Below are 23,660 nucleotides of genomic sequence, written 5' to 3' on the forward strand. Positions count from 1 at the left end.
AAAAGTGCTGCTTCTCTTAGACAAGGGCTGAAATATCGTTGGTCAAATTGGCTTGGAGGAAAGGGAACGAGAGTGCTGCTGCTGCTTGTTTCATTTGTTTGATAATGTATCACAATAAGCACTCCGGCATGCACGCTGAACCGCATGTTGTTTCCTACACAAAGTGCACATACGCTGTGGCTTTGTTTGAATTGCACTAAATTATAGTAATCAGATCAATCATATTCCGCCTGTAGCTTATAGCCCCCCCAAAAAATAACAGAACACGGCCCACTCGGCTCTGGGAACAGCCAGTCAGCCTCTGTGATATAAAAACATGGATAGGGCTGTAAGAACATATCGTTATATTGAAGTGTCGCAATATTATTGCGATGTTTGTCAATACTGTATCGATTTTTATTTATTTAAATTACTTTAGAGATGTGTGATACGGACAAATACGACAATCAGCAAAAACACTGTTGGATATCCCGATATCGATGTGATAAAACAATTAGTTTACGTTTCGGAAAGGTTTTTTAGTTGTTGGCTGGGTTACGCTTATTTTTCCCAGGATACCTAATAGCTCCTTGCTCTGCCTCCAGCCTTGTTACGTCATGTGATCTGCAGTCTGCATTGTCAGGAGCTCCTTCTGTTGATGTGCATGGGTAGCGCATTTTTAATTAGCTGTTGTTTACAATGTTATTGCAGCTCTGTCTTAGTGTTTACTCATAGAAACTCATATTGAGATAACAATTTCTTTTTTTTTTATCTTACTTCTGTAAAGACTGGTAGTATTTAGTGGTAGTTGTTTATTTAGTGTGGTGTTTAATCCCCTAGATTGTGGTGCTTTATTCTTGGTGCCTAAATGTTTTTTTATTTTCTTTAAATATTATGATAATAATATTGTATTTTCCATATTAAGATAGTTTTTCTAATATTTAAAACCCCTGTATAATGATACATTTCACTCGTATCGCCCAGTTTTTGCCAATACACAGCCAACACATGGACATGGATAAGTGACCTGATAGGATATGTTCAGTAAATGTAAGGAATAATCCAGCTAATTCATATGATCATACACGTCTATTCAGGGTCATAAGCACTAATAGAAACATCAATTAACCGGACCTCTGGAATGTTTATTAAGCCACGTTAACATTTTAATGACATGGATCTGACAGCCAACACCGAAAAACACAGCTCGCATTACCCGGCCGCTGAGGCGTGAAGAGGAGCAGCCATTCGCTATTTTTGCACAGTAAGAGAATGCAATTACATCTTCCAATAGGCATGATTAAGCGGATCATCATAGCCCTGCCAATAGGCGCTAATATATGGACGAGACTTGGAATTAAAAAACAGCTGACCGAGCAATACCTCACCTCCCTCTGCCATTTCGCAATCAATGGCGTTAAAGCTCCACAACGCAAAATACCCGTCTCTGAAATACCAGCTCATGCATTCATCTGTCTGTTTAATGAAAAGACGAGCTGCGTTTGGGGGCGAAGTGTTTGATATGATATTTTGAACAAAACATGAAATCTGAGCAGCATTTGAGATATCTGAAGCATTCCTTGGATGTCGCAGGTACAGCTGCAATAACAAAAACATGCTGGAATTTCATATTTATTATTTCTCACTCTCGGCTCTTTGAGACATGCAGTTAAATTCGGTCAAAAAGACAAATTATGAACACAGTGTTTATCAGAATTTATCAACACAGTAGACATGGAACCATTTCTTTAAGCATGTACAATGATATTTGTAGATATTGATATATACTATATGGACAAAAAAAAGTACTGGGACACCTGCTTATTCACTGTTTCTTTTAAATATATATTTTTTCTGTATTGGATTTTGGAGCATTGCTGTGAGGCTTGTATGGCATTCACTGACTAGAGCATAAGTGAGTCTAGGATGTTGGATGATGATGATGATGATAACCCACCTCCTCCCCACCTTATTCCCCACCTCTTCAGAGAACACAGTTCCATTGCTCCATAGCTCAATGCTTCTTGGGGACTATCAGGCCAATACGTGTATTAGGCTAACTATTAGGATAATTATTAGGCCAATAAGTTCAGGTACTGTAGATCTGCTTCAGAGAGTCTTATTCTATTGGCAGTACTTCTCTACAGAAACACAACTGCAACAGGACAATGCTTGTCCACATAATGCCGCCATCTTAAGAGCTTGCTTTAAAGACACAGATCCTATGCCATGGTCAACTGCGTCACCATACTTATCCTTGATTAAAAATATGTGGGATGTTACTGGATGCACTATTATCACTCCAGTACTATAGCAAAATCTGCTAGAACTTCATTAGAATATTGGAGCTGGATGGGATGGGTTATTAAAGAACATCATTAAGATCCTCTACAACTCCAGATGAGGCATCTTATTTCAGTAATTTAGTTCAGAATGTAAAACTCATATATTATATAGATGTATTACACACAGAGTGATCTATTTTAAGCATTTATTTCTTCTATTGTTGATGATTATGGCTTACAGCCAATAAAAAACAGTCAGTGTTTCAGAAAATTAGAATATTATATAAGACTAATTGGTATTTTTGGTAGAGTGGGCAGTGTGCCAAGTCCTGCTGGAAAATGAAATCCTCATCTCCATAAAAGTTATCAGTAGAGAGAAGTATGAAGTGCCGTAAGATTTTGCGGGAAAACAAAACTGCACTGACTTTGAACTTGATCATAAAACACAGTGGATCAACACCAGCAGAAACCATCACTGACCATCAGTAAATCTGAAGGAAGAGTGGAGAGACACGCAGTCCAAACTGCTCGAGGTCTAGTGTGAAGTTTCCACCAATCAGTGATGGTTTGGAGAGACATGTCATCTGCTGGTGTTGATCCACTGTGCACAAAATTTCTCCACAGAGATGTGAAAGACTCATTTTGTCCTTTAATAAAAAACATTATCATTTAAAAAGTATTTTGTTATCTGTGTCTGATTATAAAGATTATTTGATCATTTAAAAAATATCAGTATGACAAAAAAAGCAAAAACAAAAGGAATTCTATAGGGGGCAAATACTTTTTCACGCTACTGTATATATATATATAGTATATATGTAGAATGATAAGTTCCCCCATTCTACCACAGAGGAGACAATACTGCTACCCACCACCCAACACCACCACCCAACACAACACTAATACCAATGTCATTATTTACGTAATTACCCAACAACAGAGTCGCACAATTATGCTTAAAAGTACAGCAAAACAGCCGTAATAACCAGACCTCTGGCTCTGTCAACAAAAGACACGTAAACATCGGCCTGTTTTTCTGATTATTCTGTGTTTGTGAATGCGTGCAGGAGAGCGCGAGCACCTACAGCGGCAGCCTCTCGCCCGAGAGCTCATTTAAATTTGAATGATTAAATGAAAGCGTGGTCGCTCGCAGTCTCCAAATGGCAGAGTGATGTCACGGAGTTCAGGGCAGGTCATTAGACCTGGCGAGCCGGCCACAAATCAGCCACCTGCCGCAACCCTGCCCAATGGCTGCTGCAGATGCTGGGCACGCTCGGGCCTCCCTGCCTAACCCCCACCCCCCCAAACACACCGCTTCCGCTTCGGCCCCCATTTCATACAGCGCCACCGAGCAGAGCGCTGCGAGATGACTTTTATGAGGAGAGAGATCATTACCCAAGTCATCAGCCATCAACTGCAGTGGCTGCAGCCGCTGTGCCCACGTGAGGCTGGCAGCGAGCAGCGTTTCATGGGTTCAAAGCCTGGCAAAATATCTGCTTCCACTTCCAAACTGTGCGAGAAAAGATCTGCCAGGAGTTTTTGTTTGACATTGTTTCATTTTATTGTTTTATCTGGAGATCGCTGATTTAAATCCCTGTCATGCAGCTTGCCATCAGCTGCCGGAGCCCTGGGAGAGCACAATTGCTCTCTCTGGGTGGGTACAGTAGGTGCTCTTTCCCCTCATCAGTCCTGGGGTGATGTTGATCAGCACAAGGCTGCGTCTGTGAGCTGATGTATCAGAACCGAGTCGCTGCGCTTTCCTCTGAACACGCTGTAAATCTACTCGGCAATGCTGCTGATAATCAGGAGCAATTCAAAAAGAGGAGGCATGCGCTAGTCTTCACCCTCCTTGTGTTAAGGCATTACCTGTCATTGTGGATATACAGCTGACTAGCAGCTGAATGGGTGGGACAATTGGCTTAGTTTAATTTGTAGAAAAATATGAGAAAATTACAAATAATTAAAAATAAATAAATACAGAACCCATCTGCCATGTACTTGAAGAAGAATTATGAAAACAGTCTCACTGTATGTATATCCATACACATTTTCTCGGGTAAGGAATGTTCAAAAAGGAGTTAATGGATAAAAACTCATGTAGAAAAAAAGTGATTTCATGTTAAGAGTTAAATTAGGTTAATGTTAATAGAAAGGAATAGAGAAAAATAATGAATTGAGTGAAGCTTTGGACACCAATCACATCACTGCGAGATTTATTTTATGAAAACAGAGAGATCATTACCCAAGTCATCAGCCATCAACGGCTGCAGCCACTCAGTTCAGTTTATTCAGTTTAATCTTTTCCATCATAGGTCTGTATGGAACAGACATCGCAATAACTGTTAAAATATGTTGAGATATGAGTTTTATTTAATCATATCGCCAAGCTCTAACTCACACTACATCTCCTCTCTATGGTTGGTGCTGTTTTTATAACATATTAGAGCTTGGTGATTAGTTGATTTTATCGATTTTATCGAATTTACAGTTAAGGATGATGTGTTTTTATGAAAATCGTTTTTCTCTGAGTTTTAATTTCCACCACTGACGCTCCCCTGTGGGCTACCTTTGTTCAGAGTGAGCATAGCCCCTCCTTCCTGTGCGCATCCCCCGTCCCTAAACTATGCTGGAGAAAGCTTTCTAAAAGTTACTAAATGTTCTCACTGTTTAGGCTGTTTAGGCTTGTTTCTGGTTGCACTTTAACCACAAAGGGGAAATTTAAGTGAAAACAAAATCTATAAAAACGTGTTTTTAACCACTTCTTTATCATCTGGAATTTGATTTTTAGTACGGGGAAAAAATAGATTAAAGTCGAAAATCTGTTTTTCTTTTTAAATCAAAGATTTTTTTTGGGGGGGGGGCATATCGCTCAGCTCGAGCCCATCTGCTATGTACTTGAAGAAGAATTGTGAAAAAGGTTAGGTCTACATTAGGATAAGGTTAATAGAGGAGAACAGAGGTGAAATATTGAATAGTGTACAGTTTGGACACCAATCAAAGCACTACAAAATGACTTTTATGAGGAGAGAGATCATTTCCCAAGTCATCAGCCATCAACTGCAGTGGCTGCAGCCGTTGTGCCCACGTGAGGCTGGCAGCAAAGCCTGGCAAAAATATCTGCTTCCACTTCCAAACTGTAAAGGAAAGCTGGGCCATGAGTTTACAGTGTTAAGGGGATGATTAACTCTGCCATTGTTTGACACCGTTTCACTTTATCGCTGGCAGAATAATGATGTTTGCTTTCTTAGGTTATAGTTCACTGGTTTAATCTGTTTCATCATATTTCTGGATCTACTTAAGGCTTTTATGGTAGGACGTCTGCCTGGTCCACCTCAAGTTGCTATATTTGGACTCACTGATGATTATGGTTTTTCCATAGCCCTCAAAGCTGCTAAAAAGAACCCCCATTCCCGTGGCTCAAAGCCAACGTTTCCGAAGCAGAACGGCCCCAGAGCAGCTGCTGAAACTCTTATTATGCAATCTATTAAAATTATTACAACAATGCATCTAACTTTTTAATGGGCTTGTTGAAACAGTTCTGTTCAGACAGAAGCTCTTCACAGAGTTTTTGGATCACAACCACAACACTTATCTGTTATCTGTCCCATCAGGCTTCCCTCACTCTGTTATTCTAGAGATCATTTACCAGGTCTTTTTCAGGATATTATCATTAAGACGTAACTGGTAGAACATATAGGTGATTAGGGCTTCAACTAATGATTATTTTGGTAGTCGACTAATCTGATGATTCTTTTTTTCAGATTAGTCGATTAGTCAACGATTATTTCTGTCATGTTCTCCATCCCTACGATAGAAACAGCTAAATATCAGATTTAAAAGGCATTTAAATGTGTATACGGTGTTTAAAAGTGGAAAGCACTGATATTTAATAGAGGTGGGCGATATGGCCCTAAAATAATATCACGATATTTCATGGTATTTTCACGATAACGATACTCTTGGCGATATGACGAAAAAATAAAGATATTTAAAAAATACAAGAATTTTAGCAGATTTGTAACAGAACGTTAAACATCTCCATATATCCAGGATTAAAGTAAAAATTATGATACTGGACAGATATAATCTGTCTCTAGTAGAAATTTAATAGGAAATGAGAAATGTGTGAATTTGTCTTTTGCTTAAAACAGCTAAAAAGTAGTACCCTGATGTGATAATTAGGGGTGGGTGATATGGCACGATATTTCAGGGTATAATATCGTTCATAATATTCAAAAATGTTGGCGATATTATCGCGTACAATACAATATGGCACACCCCTAATATTTAGTGGTTAAAATGTAATCTGTAGTGTTTGGGCACTTTTGGAATGAACCATTTACCCACCTCCCATTGCACTTCTGTGCCCATCACTTGTGTACTGCGGTACTGTTACATATTAACGATTAGTCGACATTGAAATGTGTAGTCGACAAATTTAAATTATCAACATTGTCGATTATATCGACTAATCGTTGCAGCCCTATCTATGGGTGATTATCCCATTCCTTGCCTTAGCTTTCACGTTAATTTTTATGTTTTGGTCCATATCGCTCTAATAGTGCAACACTGCATTTACAATCAATGTAACAAGTACAAAGTTTACACTGTTTAACCTTACTGTAACGCGGGACCAGACGGGAGGCGGACGTAAAAGCGGGTAAGACAGACTTTAATGAATAATAAGTAAACAAACAAACAAACAGGGGAATAACGAATAAATATATATACATAAACAAACAGGGAAAACAAACAAAGAGCTAAACTAAACAGATAAGTACAAAACAGGGCTAGGGATATATATACAAAGGATAAATACGTAAATATGTACAAAACAAGGAATATAAACAAACAAGAGATATAAACAAATAATACAAACTAAACAAAGAACTAGAAACGTGGCAAAACTATAGCTAGGACGTGACGAGACAGACAACGTTAGAAGGTGCAAAGACCGACCGCAAACGTAGACTAACAGGTACTATTTATACTAAACATGAAACAATGAACACCTGGGGAGACAGGTAACGAGGGGCGGAGTTACAAATTAGACACACGTGACGGAAAATTACAGGAGAAACACAGGGGAACAGAGCGAGACCGTGACACTTACACTATACATATAAACATACATGCGGATGTCTTGGTAAGGGCCACACCATGGTTTGGACATTATGCATCGCTTTAACTAAAGACTAAAAGTGCACTCTACGAATTTTACATTTGAACATTTGAAAGAAGATATTCTATACTTATTGCTCCTGCCCAATGGTAGTGCTGTGTTGCCGAACAAACACAGAGAATCTGTTTGCCATGTTTTTGAAGAAAAATTGAGAAAACAGTGTCACTAGAGCTACAATGATACAGCTACTTTTCTTCATTGTGAAGCTTCTAAATGGAATTAATGGATGGAACGAATAAAGAAAAGGTTATTTACAGTTAGGGGTAAGTTAAGTTATGATTATGGAATTGCACAATGGTTAAATATAGAGTTACAGCTAGGGTACAAATTAGATTAAGTCTAGCTTTGGTTGAGGTAAATAGTGGGAAACATTTAAATAGATAGAGAATAGAGGGCAGTTTTGTGCACATTTTAGGGACACTTTACTTTTTCTTACATTTTCAATGCACTTTCCATGTCTAAAAAACTGCCCAACTTTCTTTTTTTCATGTTTTTTTCCAGCATTCATGGGAATCCTGCCCCTATTTACCTGATATCTTCTCTCTTCTCAAATACCTGAATTGCTCTACATCTCACAGATAACAAAAAAACCCAACCAACCACAGTGCACACACACCACTGCTCAGAATCTCAGCTCAGATGCAGAAGAATCAAAGCCACCTACAGAAGATAAAACGTGGGGGAAAAAAGAAGACAAGACTTTGCTTGAAGACTTCACAACTCAGCTCTTTTAAAAGGCAGAACTTTGCCGATGTTCTACGGAGTTTTGGAGAGCAGGAAACGAGGCCAATTTTTGGAGTACCACATTGATGTCTTTTTCGAGCATCAGAAGGATACCCACTCGACGGAGGGGACCATTACCGCGAAAGGATAAAGAGAATGGAGTGCACTCGTTCAAAGTACTAATTTCCTCAAGAGAGCCAGACAGAAAAATGCAGCAGAGCCTTCGAGAAATGCGCATCCGAGCCCCCTTTTTTTTTTGTAGCACGTAAGACTGTTCAGTTTCTCGCTATTATACCCCACCGCACCGTTCCTTTCACCCAAAGGAACGTCTCTCTTTTGATAACATCGCACTGTAAAGCCGAGAGCCGGAGTGGTTTGGAGCTCGCTCGTGCCGGCGCAGATCGTTTGTGCAAATCTATGGCAAATCTATGCACGTTGGGATTCTGGGCACGGCGCCTGTTTGCATAGAGGGAACGTGGAGATGTAAATGACGTCGTCATCTCGCTGGGTACAGATGACAGATTGCTTCTAGAGTCCCGGGGTCATATTTTAAAGAAGGGGAGTAAAGATTACAGTGCTACTGATCCAGAAGTGGAGGAATATGCTGAATGTGTAAAATATTTATTCCTCTCGCCGGAGTCGGAGCACTTGGCAGGGTGTCGAGTATTTATGGCCTTTCTTTTCAAATAGGAATGTGAAAGCCTGAGCCCATAAGAGCTCCCTGGAATTCCACCATTCATGCAATTAAATCAGCTTTTAATGCGATTCCTCCGCAAAAGCCAGCGCTTCGTTTTTCGAGTCCTCGTCCCCGAGCGCCGCTGCGCATCTGTGGAAAGCCTTCAACAGGTGTTTCCTTTCACCCACCCGTCAGATTCCACACCGACCTCCTGCCCTGTCGGTCAACACAGAAACTCCAGCAGATAACCAGCACGGCCACATGAAACCAAACACTGGTTCTCACGCTGAACTCAGGATGGGTCCACGTTCAACAAAAACACTGCCCTCTCTCATCTGCCCAGCGATCACTGATATCTGCAGAGCAGCGCTTCCCAACTCTGATACGACTCATTGTAGTGGTTCCCAGTCCTGACTCACTATGTTCAGCTCAGGAAGGGTTTGGTCATTAGCTGATAAGGTGGGTATGGTGTTTTGGCAGCAGAGAAAACAGGGCTGAGGGGTTCTACAGAACCATAAGGTTGAGAAACACTGGTGTAGAGGACCTGTAAAACTAAAAGCCACAGCCTAACAGCAGTTCAAAAGAGCAGAAATAATCATGCTCACTGGTTCAAGAACTCAGAAAAAAATATATATGTTAGGTTGTTTTCCCTATTATACACATCTGTATACAGTGGCATGCAACCATTTGTGCACCACTGCTTTACTGTTTAAATGTAACTAATTAATAAAGTAGTGCTAACATTTCGCTGATTACATTTAGCTGATTTCCAAAAAAAGCACAAAAAACACCTAAACTGACCCATTTTAAAGTGGAGCATGAAAGCTCCTCTGCTGAGCTTAGTTAGTGTAATAAACATGAGGAAAATGGAAATGGAATATCAGTAATTTAATGTGTATATATTATGTATGCGATATATGTTTATTTTACATGCACAGACTCTTCTGGTCCATGTAGTAAAAACTAAGGCATCAAAAGTAAAAATATTTTTTTTATGTTTAGACCAATACAGTATAAATTAAATGGATAAGAAAATAACTTACTATTGATTACATAAATAATATTTAAGTCAGTTTAAGTTCCTTACACTTTTAGAATCACATGAGGATTGAGATATCTTGGATAACTCTTTTTATTAGTTCAATTAATTATCTATAAAGTCATCTATTACACTTCAATTCGCTTGGTACATGCTTGCAGTAAACCTGGGTATTGAGTCCACCTCCCTATTAGTGGAGATTATTAACCTACAGCTCTAAACACAAAGCCACAAAAACTGGCTATTCTAAAATATAAATGTGCTGTAAAGCCTATTTTACCAATTTCCTAGTAGAACTACTTTATTTTTTTATAATAAGAATACAATAAGTGAGTGTGTCCCACGGGACAGACAATCAAACAGCTTATTAACACAGGGGATAGGCTTACAGGAGTAGTCAAAGACAGGCAGGGTCCAGTATCAAAACGGCAGCAATAATAAACAACATACCAAAGTGCATACATAGTCATTTCCAAAAGGCAGAGGGCAAGGCAAAAAGGGGTAGCCTAAGTACAAAAATAGGCTGGCAACAGAAAACAAATGATAGCGAGGGCGAGGCAGCAAAAAAGTAGTCAAAAAAATACAAAAAAGATTCGGTTAAACAGAAAAACAATCAAAAGAAACTCTTAGTAGAAGAGTTAGCAAGCTAGATTCAATACTCAACGAGGAAACAAAAGAAAAAAGGAAGAGTTTTATACAAGGCAGTCAAGGTGTGAGCAATCAGAAGCTCGGCGAGCGTGATCAGGAGAGTCAGGAAAGTAAGTAAGCATGCTGGGAAATGGAGTCTTTGTGTTCTTCAGGAGCAGGGCTGGAAATTGTTAGTCTGGAGGAGGTTATTTGGTAGGAAATATAAGAGTCAGACAGACCAGCATTACTGCAGGACAGAAAGTATTTGTTTATGATAATATTCCGAGTTAATATCAGCAGTGAAATGGCTGGCTAAAATTGTAGACAACAGGAGAAGGGAAAGTAGAGGCTGGAAATGTGAGCGATTTGGCCTTTGTGATCAATAACTGCGTAGGCGAGCGTGCAGTATGGAACACTAGCATAAAATTGCTTCCGTGATTTATTTTCCTGTCTTCTACTCGGGGAGAGTAGAAATCTCTACATGGTGGGCAATATTACACAGACGTGCCAAACTTTTGTCACATAAAACCATATGAATCATGGCCCCTTTTCTGAACTTTTAACCCCCGAAGCAAATAAGCATTTATAGATCAGTTTGCTTTAGAGAGCTTTGGAGAAGTGTTCCCCGGTTCTAGGCCTGAGGGATCATGCATTTCAATGCATACTGAGCTTTTACCTTTTTTTTCTCCAGCTCTGAAACACCTGATTCCTCCCATCAGCTAATCAACCAGCTTTTCATCAACTGAATCTGATGTATCTAAATAAGGAACATATGAAACTATGCAGCTCTGCGCTCCCTGAAGACGAAACGGAGAATATTTCTTTGTAAAAGTATCTTTTCCCTGAACTGCCACTAAAAAATTCATAGGTAAGGCTCTTCATATGGAAACTAAAAGACAATGCAGAGCTTATCCCTTTGAAAGGTATTTCCGAAGCCTTTATAGGAAAGTCTAGCCTCTCGGCGACTATCGGAGCAACACCCGCGGGCAGTTATTTCCAGTCAGACAAGAATGGCCTCTCATCTACACTCTAAACATAAAGGGTTCTGCTTAGTTCTGAAAAAGGGGTTCTTTAGCCTCCACTTGAACCCCCAGAGTAGAAGCAGAAACCCATAGCCAAGCTAAAATTCAAATAATTAAAACAGCAACTGGCTTAAACAACACATTTCTAATATAAGAATTATATATTAGATTGGCCTTGTTGTAATCTGTGTGCAAAATAAATCTGTGGCAGGCAAAATTTGGCCGGCCTTGATCTGAGATTCTGATATTGTGAAGCTTTTAGTGAGTAAAAAATACAGTATTAATAAGGATTAGGGAAACATGTATCATGCAAAAAAAAGGAAATGCACATTTCAAAGCTGGGCTGCACAATATATATATATATATATATATATCATTTTAGCATAACGTACACATGTGCAATTATTATTTTTTTGCTGCTTATTAATACAAAGACAAATTCACACTGTTCCCAACTCACATGAAAATATCTTCCTAATAGACACCTAATAGAGAGACCCAACACACATATTCTACAGGTCAGTGTTCTTTAGCTTTAATGGGACATGACAAAAGTCATGGGACTCGATACTAGTTCCTGTCCCACATTATCCTATTTTAACAATAACCTCATGAGTCATGATGCCTCAATAATCATTTTGAACTCTGCAGAACCACCAGTGATTCAGTTATAATACAGTTATAACTTAGGTACAACTTATTCAAATTGCATTACGTTGCATGTTATTACTGAATAGTAATTACTAATGTGTAATAAAGTAGACGGAGTTAGTATTGTGTTGTTCTATCAAATTCCACAATTTGAAAGTTTTTTTTTTTTTTTTTAATTATGTGAGCCCACTTTCCCAAAAGCATTTAAGCATTAAGAATGAATTAACATAGAGAGAGAGAGAGAGAGAGAGAGAGAGAGAGAGAGAGAGAGAACTCAGTGTAAGGCTCTCTCAACCATCTCAACCATCCCTGAGTATGTTTTAATGCTAATGTGTGGTCCATATAATAATATATGGAATTAAAATTGCTGTCATATATATACTGTAAAGCTTTACTGTTAAATACATCTTAATTATATATTATATAGTATATCTTTTTTCAATTCAAATTACAATTCCACTTTCAAATGAAAGAATTTCATTAGAATTTATGGGTTAATCCCAATTGAATTCTGAATTCTGTACAGCTCTGCTGGAAATAGAGGTTTATTAAGGGGAGATGACTGGACTTTTACCACTAAAACATGTCAGAACTAAAAGTGCAGAAAAACACCAGGCTAAACAAGTCTCCTGTTTGTTTTTTTTTAGATCTTAAAGTTCATCGCTGACAAAGTTCTCAGCCTGATGCCTGGCTGACCAGCAGAACACCCAGAGTCCCCTTTCAATACTGTACACACAGTCAGAGTGGATTATTTACACCAGGCCCTGAGTTCACTCTCCTCAACCCAACCCATGACTCACCACATGCTCCTGCTCATATCTGATTCAGCAGCATGACCAGCATGACCGGCAGCCCAGCTGGACTGCAACTGCAAACATGCTCTCAATGGAGGATTTAGTCAGTCGGGGTCACTCGGAATTAACATCTGTAAGAGACCAATCTTCTGACACAGATGTGCAAATGCACACAGCTTGTCCAGCCCCTGTAGAGAAGTGCTGCCAAAAAAGTATAAGAAAGAATGAAAGAACCTATTGATACCATGCCTAAAGCCAGGTGTGAGAATGAAAGGGTATGAAGTGGAGGCATTGGAGGAGAACTGTGATATCTGGAATAATGGAGCTCCATCTGATACGTTTTAACTTCTGTCAGTTCAAACCAGAGACTGTAAAAAAAGATGGACGCCGTGTCTCCGTTCCCATTCATTCAATAAAAAATGAAGCCAAAATCTTCCGCCATGTTGGCGATCCTGTTACCCGAGTCTGCGCAGTAGAGACCAGAGGAGGAAGAAAGACTGTGGAGAGACAGCCTACTCATTTAATTTAACCCTGCCCCTGAGGGCTGCCTCGAGGTCACAGGCTGCGGAGCGGAGCTGACAGTCTGTTATTGGTCCCGCCCATAACCAGCATTTTACAATAACCACACCTTTTTTAATAGAGCTGAATAACGTTTTAAAAAAGGAATTCTGTGGAGATATAAAAATTTGACAATATAAGCAGAGGTTACACTAGCTGTTACATTTAAATAATGGAGGTAGAATTACAGTATATTAGAAAAAAACGTGATTGAAAGTTGTCTGTTTTAACAATAAAACCTATGGGGATGGGTGGGGTTACGCAGCTTTTTGCAACCGAACAGCAGGGGGCGTCCGACCTGTGGTGGCTTCACTTTTGAGAGACGATGCTCTGTCCAGCTATACACAGTCTATGGTTCAAACAATCAAATTCTCACTGGAATGCTCTTAACAAAGTCTAGAATAATGCCTTATCTGTAGGGCTGCACAACATAGGAAAAAATCTACATTGCAAATGTTCTTTTTTCAACAATATATATTGCAATATTAAACAATGCAGGGCCCATGACATCACCAGCCCCGCCCCCACCCGCACGCTGTCTCGCGTCCGGACCGATCAAGAGCTGAGTCAGCACAGAGCTCAACTCAAAACCCGAGGAAAACTGCAAAACAACAGTAATCAGCCCTTTAATCAGCCATTTAAAGGGCTTTTAAAAGGTAAATAAGAGCGTTTGTTTTCTGGAATTAAAAGCATGAATTCAGCTGTAATGGGAAATATCTGCGCTGCAAAACTGTGCTGGACTGAGGTGCACAGCTTTCCACATGTGCGTTTACGACAAGCACGTGCCCAACCATGTGGATGGAGGCCATGCGGTTACCTTGTGTTTACTCCTGCAACACCCCCACAACCCCCCCCCCCCCGTCTCCCCCTGCCCCTTGCACTCCCCCTCGTGCTTCTCAGGCAGCAGCAGCCTGTCACTCACACAGACACAGAGACAGCGCTGTGTTTCTACTTCTTGTGTCAAGAATCAAAACATTGCAACATGATGTGTTTGATTTAATTGCCTTAAGTGACATCGTGTGTCCTGTGATATAACTATTGCGCATGCGCGCATCATGATGACGAAGCATAAACAATATATCGTGCAGCCCTACTTTTCTAGACAGTAAAGACAGTTACTCCAACAAAAGTAGCATAGCCCTGTTTTTAATACCCTTGAAGAACAATGAATTAGCAAGAATCCCAATACTTATGTCCATATAATGTGTGTCTTGGACAAGTGTGTATTATTAACATTATATCTATTGTATATAATTTACTAGTGTTATTGGTTTTAGTGATGCTCTGAGTAAGGCTTAAATACTACATGGCAGTTGTTCTGCGAATTGTGTTCACAATTGTATGGTGAATAAACCAATAAAAATGCACTAAAATCATGTTTATATTGACTTTCATTGAAAGCTAAAATAGCCTTTATGTCTTTTCCAAAAATTAGATTCATATTATGGCCAAATTTTTGACAATTACTCACTTATTCAACATTTAGTTACTATATTATGAGACTTCTTTATATCTTAGCTACGTTCACATAGTTGTATTGTTGTTAACGTATTGTAGTATAATATTATGCTAATATTTTCCTCTTTAATTCAGCTCTATTCTGGCCTCTGCTCATCCTAACTGATGGCAGGAGGTGACAGAGGGAGAGGAGGAGAGGAGACTGGAAACTATATTATACAGTATTCAGTATTTAGCATTAATAATAAATGAAGCATTTTGTAAAGTGAAAAGGAAAGTAAGGATATTATGAGCTTCAGGGAGCTTAAATGTTGCATTTATAATCTTTGACTATTTTGTAGATATTTATGCCTTACATAGAGAATTCATAGAGCTTTTTATACTAGTAAGGTACTTCAGGAATGTTCAGTATATCAAATGATGTGCTACTAGGGGTCGAATTACCCAGCGCATACAGGCCTCCTGCTGCGGGGTATAGAGATCAGGCGAAGGCTTTGAAATAAGAACAATTTAGGGATAATTTCATCATTGTATTTGTAATTTTACCATTTAAAACACTCAACAGGCTGCCAAATGCTCAACGGCTCAATCACAATCACACAGTCTGTACAGGAAAAGTCAGTGAATGTTAAAGGCAGTAAAACCCTGCTCTTTATTTAGTGCCAAGAGGTGCTCATTTTTCATTCCGATATGAAACGTATAACATTACAATGTCAAAATGAAGTCTTAGCCTTTCCGTTCCGTGACAGACAAGATGACAGCTAGGTGCTGAACCCTATTATCTGCCCATCTGTGAAGAGGAAATGAAGCTTTCAAGAGGTAATATGTTTGCATTATCTCGCCGGGGCTTGGGGGGGTCATTGAAACTCTCATTGGACTCGCAGCAAGTCATTTCTTTCCCTCGATCTGATTAACCAATTAGCACGGTCGTTTCGATGAGCAAACCTTTTTTCCGTGTTTATCTAAAGAAATATGACTTGCACCAGCGCTCTGAGGCCAAGACGGGTGCCGTCAGCGGTCACAGCAATTAATTCAGTCCACAATTAACTGCGAATGCAATCAGAGTTGGGCGAAACAAAATCAAGAAAGTAAAATAACCACTCGCTTCCTGCACTGACCCAAGGGAATATGATTCATAATTTCATTAACCTTCTGTGAAATAACACAACTGCTGATTAACCCCGTTTTGAGACAGGCAGGAAAGACAAGGCGGCCAAAACCCAATCTCATATTAGCCAGCTTAGGCATGACACCTCGTTCTGAAGAGTCACACTCATCATTTTAATTTAGCTGATAGGAGGCCATATTTCTGCGCCGACGTGAAATATGTGACATCCTTCACTTCGATTAGACGGCAACACGGCGCTCGCGAAATTCAATAGCTGCACATGCATTCTACGTCCACACAAATCAATCAGTTACGCTCCTAAAGCCTCACCGGTGAACATCGGACCACAAATCAATGGCCAAAGAAATGACAATCAAGAAATTGCGTGAGCTCAAGCTGCTGAATTCTGCCTGGTTTTCCTCACAACTGCAACGACACTAATGTTTAAACCTTCAATATGGTGGAGAGGAGAAGGAGCTAAAGAAACCAGGAGCCAGGTGCCTGCAGTAAACCGACTGCACAGATGGTGTGGCAATTAAATGCAAAGGTTTACAGTCGGGAATGAGAATGAGAATAAGAATGGTTTGGTGTGGCTTGGCGTTGTCGGCAGAAATAGCCTACAGATAATGTGTAGACAGCAGCCTTTTAAAGATGGATGCATTTATCTACACTTACCTGAGTCATACACTGGCATGCCACATGTCCACATGTCCACATGTCATGAAATAAGAACTGGTAGTGTTGCATCAATATTGATACTGTACTGAAATCAGCGCTGATACTGACACCTGCACACAGTGAGTGCATACAGAGCATTGGTATCAGCCATGGGCGTAACAAGACCTTTATTTTTAGGGGTGCTCAAAACTTTTAGTTTTGAGTCCCAGCTAGGGGTGCTTGGGTGATATGGCTCCAATCTATAATAATATCACAATATTTCAGGGAATTTTTGTGATAATGATATTCTTGGCTATATAATAAAACACTAAGTAAAAAAATATAATATAGTTCCAAGAATACACTAATATAACAAAACTCAACAATCCAACATATCAACATATAATGATACTAATAATGCATTCCATAAATCCAGGATTTAAGTAAAATGAATGATCATGGGCAGATTTTATGTCTCTGGAAGATATTTAATGGTAAATGATGATATTCTAATATTTTGGTGATATTATTATTGTGTACAATATGATATGGTACATCCCTACTCCCAGCACCTCTAAAAGTGAAAGTAAAAGTGTTTTGTTGGGTATAGTAAAATTGTTTGTTGTTTTTTATGTAAAATTGTCTCTGATAAGCTGAAACAAATGTTTAAAACTTAGAAAGTTAATCATTAAAGTTTTTTTTTATATATAAACGAGGGCTAGGATCATTAGCACCCCTAAAACGTTAATACACAGCTCTGGAAAAAAAAATTAAGAGACCACTTCAGTTTCTGAATCGGTCTCTCTGATTTTGCTATTTATAGGTTTATGTTTGAGTAAAATGAACATTTTTGTTTTATTCTACAAACTACAGACAACATTTCTCCCAAATTCCAAATAAAAATATAGTAATTTAGAGCATTTATTTGCAGAAAATGAGAAATGGCTGAAATAACAACAAATCACAGTTTTCATGCATCTTGGCATGTTCTCCTCCACCAGTCTTACACACTGCTTTTGGATAACTTTATGCTTTAAGGTAACCACTCCTGGTGCAAAAACTCAAGCAGTTCAGCTTGGCTTGAGGGCTTGTGATCATCCGTTATCCTCTTGATTATATTCCAGAGTTTTTTTTAATTTAGTAAAATTTCAAAGAAATATTTTAGGTGGTCTCTTATTTATTTATTTATTTTCCAGAGCTGTATATGGACTTTTTTTGTCTTACACCCCTACTGCTAGCTCATGGCTATAGGCATGTTATTGCAGGTACAATCACTATTAGTCTTTATTTTTACAGGCTCAAACCACAGTGGAGATTTGTACAGATCTGTCTCTGTAACAAGCACGAGTAGTGTGTGTATCTGTGTGTGTGTCCTGATGAAACTCCAGGATTTAGGAAAGAAATCACTTTCTCCGAATGACTAAATTTATCCACATTTGTCACATCCTGGCAGTTCGTCCAGCCCATGCCCTGCTGGCACGCAATCTGCATGATCTCACGGCTTTAAGTCATGAACTGGACGCTTCCCTGTTCCGCTGGAAAACCGGCAACTTAAAGCAACTCGGAGATGAAAGGAGACGCGAGGACTCGGCTTTGTCTAACTCTGAGCTTTTTATTCCCACGTTGAGCGAAATGGAAAGGTTAAATGTCAACCGCATCCCACTATGCAAGCTTTGATAACACTGCTGGCTCCTCAAATCAGATCAATACCAGCCAGCCCATTCCCAGAACTGTGCTGGGAGCTTTCCAAATATCAAAAGACCTTGACTCGGGAATCAGCTGAGACTGCTTGAGCAGGAACTTAGTTAAGCCTTTAGAAACTGTAGTATATGAGCCATAAAGTAAACCAGCCTGAGCATCAGGGCCACAAAGCCATGAACATACACTGAAAAAATATAAAAAGATACTTTGGAAAAAAAAAAATTAAAAATACTCTAAATTTGTTACACCTAAATATACTAGTTTTTATTAAATTATATGTATAATTAAGTAAGAATGTAAAATTAAAAAAACGCAATATATTTTATTTTACCCAAGTACCAAAAAGCTCTTTAAAACAAAGAAAAACAATGATTTATAATAAATACCCTTTTTTTTACAGTTTTTTTATCCTATTACAGCCATGCACAGTTTTACCTTTGAATAAATTAATTAAATAATTTTAATTATGTTAATTTTATAAACTTTTTGACATTTTCTTTCATCCAAAATACACATATATATAATATATTAATTTTAATCCAAGTATATTTATGATTTAGTAAGAATGTAAAGTTTTGATTTAAAATCATTCAATATATTATTTAACCCAAGTACCAAAAAGCTCTTTAAAACAAAGAAAAACTATGATTTATAATAAATACCATTTTTTAAATCCTATTACTTATTATTATTGTATAGTTTTACCTTTAAAAAATTATGTAAATTTTACTTTTTTTTGGTAATTTCCTTTTCATCCAAAATGCATTATACGTATATATATATATTTTTTTTCTATAGTCATAAGTATGAAACCTATTAGTCAATAATGTTAAATGATGACTAACTCAAAATGACTTAATATTCTAATATTAAGCAACAATTGAAGCTGGACAAACTTTCAAAGTCAAACTTACAGCCTACAACACTGCATACAGGCATTTAGCCATGATATAAAACTTCCCTCAGTAGCTAAGAGAATACCCTAAGGGGAACAACAACTTCACAATGACGGTGAGGGAGGCCACGCCCGTCACTCTTTCTTTCAGTGTATTACAGTTCATTAGCTTAAAAAGAAGAATATTCATCATTCTGAAAGAGATTCGAAGGACTTTTCCCAGTGTTTGAGTTAATCAGTCATCACAGTGGAGACGGCTGCAGACTTTGAAGCTCTCAAAACGTTTGAACTGGACTCACAGAACAGAAACAGAAGACTGGTTAGTATTTCAAAGCTCTCTCAATCTAGGGTTGGAAACTTATGACAAAATCATGAACATGAAGGTGTTCAGCGTACAACTGCAGCAAGCTGGAGATAGAGTGAGTTACTGGGTCTTTTTCCACTTTTTCCACTGTGTGTAGCTCGTAAAACTATCCACAGGTATATTAAATCTGTGTTCCCTCATGTAGCACATTGAGCAATATGGGAGCATCTTACTTTTAAATACTTAATAACAGATTGGCTATGTTTCAAGGTTAACAATAAAGCACAAAACTTTCAGATTCACCTAGAATGTCTTGTTTCGCCATGGTGTCTATTATATCCATTGTTCTAAAAGTTCAAGACTATTAGACTTTTTAGATATACTGACCAACTTCAGAACATGGGTTTTGTCCGTAATCACGATAGCAACCTCATTAAGGAGCATTAGTCATATCTCTAGCAATTAAGTAGGTAAAAATAACTTTAATAACTAATAAGTACTTTAGATTCACCTTTTTGGATTCAGTTTTTATTCTATTTCCATCCATGAACACAGAGGCAGACCTCTAAGATCTTATTTTGTAGTGATCTGACATCTAATCATGCTCCTGATATACTCTATAAACTCTTCTTATAGTACAAGGTTGTTCTTTGGCTGCAGCAGACAATGTTCAATGTCTTAGCTTCTTGATGATGAAATATGAACCTATAAACACTAAGAATTCATCTAATAACAATCAGCTGCTGTGAGAATAGTCAAGTAAATTTGCTTATCTTTGCTAATAGTTTATCAGTCACTACCTGTGTTAGAGTTTAGTTAGTTCTCCGCACTGTAAACCTGTAAACCAACTATTTGTCCGAACTCAAATAAATAAGCCTGTTTTATGTAAAAAAAAAAGTGGATATTTCTAATATCCATATTTTCAATTTTCAACTCAATTGTAAGCTAAGTGATATATCTGTGGCCACATATACATTTAAACATAAATCTTTGAGTTGAGTCAACTTATAATTATTGAGTTTAGTCTGTTGCCATTGGCAGATTGCCATTGGCACAATGTATTTGCATACTGGGTTTGCCCAACAGTTTCTGAAACTCACCATTAGTGTGTAGTGATTCCCCCTGGGCTACCTTAGATAAACCTGTAGATCATTTATTATGATTATAACTGATTGGCCTCTGTGTTGTAGGCTGTAAGAACAAGGCTATTCTCAATACTGTTCACTCTATAACATTTTCTTTCTTCATCTACATTTCTATAAGTATATTAAAAATAATACTTAAATGAAATCAAAGAGAAGACTAAATACAAATCTACAAATTGTATTTACCATTCAACGTAGAATTAATATGCAAAGCAATTCATATAACAAAAATAATAATATACTACCATGTATGTTGTGTGATGGTTTGTGTTAAGTTCACTCTACTTAACAATTATATTACATGAACTTAAAGTTGCTTAGTTAATCAGTTACAACAAGACAATCTGAGTTTAGTGAACGTACTGGTTTTTGAAGTGTGTTAATTTTTTACGGTCTGTTTCTTAAACACTTCAGCTCATTATATACATTGTATTTAGATGGAGGTGGAGTAATGGGATGGTCTGTTGAGATGATCAGTTGGAGTACTGTGGTGTTGAGGAGATGGGGTGGAGTAACTGGGATTTGAGCAAGTTGGGGTATAGTAATGAGGCTTTAAGGACATGGGGGTGGAGTGACAGGTTGTTGAGAAGTTTGTAGGTAATGATCGGGTATTGAGCCGACGTGGTGAAGCAACAGGAAGTTTAGGAATATGTTATAAAGTGACTGACAGCAGTTAATCAGTAGTAACATGACAACCCTCTGGGCTGCAAACCAGATTTTTAAACAGATTTTCTCAGACAACTGATAAACTGTGTATGTGCTGTGAGAATAGTCAAGTACATTTGCTGTCTCCGTAAGTTTATCAGTCACTGCCTGTGTTAGAGTGTAGTTAGCTGCAGTTGACCATCCATGTATTTACATGGATATGGAGTAATGGGATGATCTGTTGAGATGATCAGTTGGAGTATTGTGGTGTTGAGGAGATGGGGTGGAGTAATTGGGATCTGAGTTAATTGGGGTATAGTAATGAGGCTTTAAGGACATGGGGGTGGAGTAACAGGTTGCTGAGAAATTTGTGGGGAGCAATGGAGTATTGTGCCTATGTGGTGGAGCAATATGGAGTAGGCCTGTCACAATAATTACATTATCGACTTATCGAACAATAAATGGACACTACCTCAACAAAATCTGATAATCGTGATAACGTCTATTGTGTTTATTTGAATGTTTGTTCACATATATAACAGTTAACAGTATTTAAAGCAGTCATGCTGTAAAAAAAAATCTCCATACACACGGTGTGGACTTCAGTAGGTAAAGAAAAGTGTATATATTTCCCTATCACTATGATTATTTAAAAATTTGTTGTATTTAAATGGGTATAAATGCTTTGTATAGATGTCAGTGACATTTAAATGACCTTAAAATGACAATAATATAATTTATCGCAATAATTTCTGAGATGATATATTATCCACATAAAAAAGCTATCGTGACAGGCCTAATAGGGAGTTTTTTAGAATGTCTCATGAAGTGACTGACAGCCAACCAGATTTTCTCAGAAAATTGATAAACTGTATATGTTCTGATGTGATTGCACATGTTCTGCACATTTCGGTTCACTTGAATTAGACATAGAAATAGGAGCTGACTAATGCATGCTGATGTCACGCTGATAATAAATTATTATTAAAAGCTTTTAAAGTACTTAAACTGTACTTAAACGGTACTTATATGGTACTTATATGGTACTTATATGGTAGAGTATATAATTACTCTATAATAATGCTACACAGGTGCCGTTTTTCCATATTTCTTCCTCTCTTATAACAAATGAACACACAATTATCCCAAACGTAAGAACAAATAGGATTCTGCAATAACCCATTGATTCTGTTTCCACAATGAGGCAACAGTCTATCAATCCCGCCTTGGCTTTGCATCATATACTGTTAAACCACGTTAAACGTCTATGTTAAGCGTGACAAGCTCCAGGCTCCAGGCTGTAGCCCACATGTGTTTCCAGCTGAAACGTAGGGCCTGTTTGCCTTGAGTTTTTTTACGGAGAATCTCCTTAAAAGGATAATCACTGACACTAATTTTCTCTTGTCTTGAGAAATGCAAATGACACATTTCAAGTGACAAAAATACATATATGGTGGGTGGAGATAGCCGGGGGCTGGATGTGCTTTCTTATTCATGCAAATTCGAGTAGCTTATTTTTGATCATTTATCCCTTTGATTAGCAGGCGAAAATGACTCTAATCTGTGCAATATTGGGGGAATTATAAGAAATCCATTTAATGAGCCATGCTGTCTTGATTATTTTCAATAAAATCACTTGACAGAGGAATGAAAGAGTCTGCCATCAATAATTATGCACGGCTGCTCATTTCTACACATGGCTTATTTGCAGATTATCATATCACGCCTTTCTCGGTCAAATAAACCCGGTAAACACTGACGATTCTGATGCAAACTTTGGAGAAAGTCCAAGTGGGAAGGCTTCTGAATACAGTATGAGAAAGCGCTTCTTAGGACCATGACTGCTGGGAAAGGCATCCACTGGTATCCAATGGTATCCACTTTCCAAAAGCTACGGAGAATTGGGATTTAATGACTGGACAACTCAGCAAGTAAATTCCTCCACTTTAATTAGCCACAGTGATGTATTTTGGAACAATGGTCTAATATCTGAGGGGAAAACTTTCCGCACCCTCTTCCCAACTGCCAAACTTTCCACAAAGCACCTACGCAGCAAATCCCCGGGCGCCAGATTAACACGAGCGGCCTTCGTTCAGCTGGACACGAATAAACGGCGAATTCATCACCAGGGGGGCTCAGGTCTGGAGCCACATCACTGGATTCAAATCCCAATAATGAAGAGGACGTGGACGGCAGACGCTGCCATCTGTG

General features: G+C 38.3%; 1 protein-coding gene and 1 long non-coding RNA gene across 5 annotated transcripts in view; one reads left to right on the forward strand and one right to left on the reverse strand.

Moving 5' to 3' along the window:
- LOC125799257 (uncharacterized) overlaps positions 1 to 12,970 on the forward strand; it is a 46,174-nt gene extending 33,204 nt beyond the window's left edge. Inside the window, exons 2-3 of the long non-coding RNA XR_007438088.1 lie at positions 11,203 to 11,379; positions 12,832 to 12,970. This is a non-coding gene — a long non-coding RNA (uncharacterized LOC125799257). The remainder of the gene's footprint in view (positions 1 to 11,202; positions 11,380 to 12,831) is intronic.
- Positions 1 to 23,660, reverse strand: part of sdk1a (sidekick cell adhesion molecule 1a) — a 601,048-nt gene that overhangs the window by 571,703 nt on the left and 5,685 nt on the right. The window lies entirely within an intron of this gene.

Source organism: Astyanax mexicanus, chromosome 3 (genome assembly GCF_023375975.1).
Source record: "Astyanax mexicanus isolate ESR-SI-001 chromosome 3, AstMex3_surface, whole genome shotgun sequence".
Lineage (NCBI taxonomy): Eukaryota > Metazoa > Chordata > Actinopteri > Characiformes > Acestrorhamphidae > Astyanax > Astyanax mexicanus.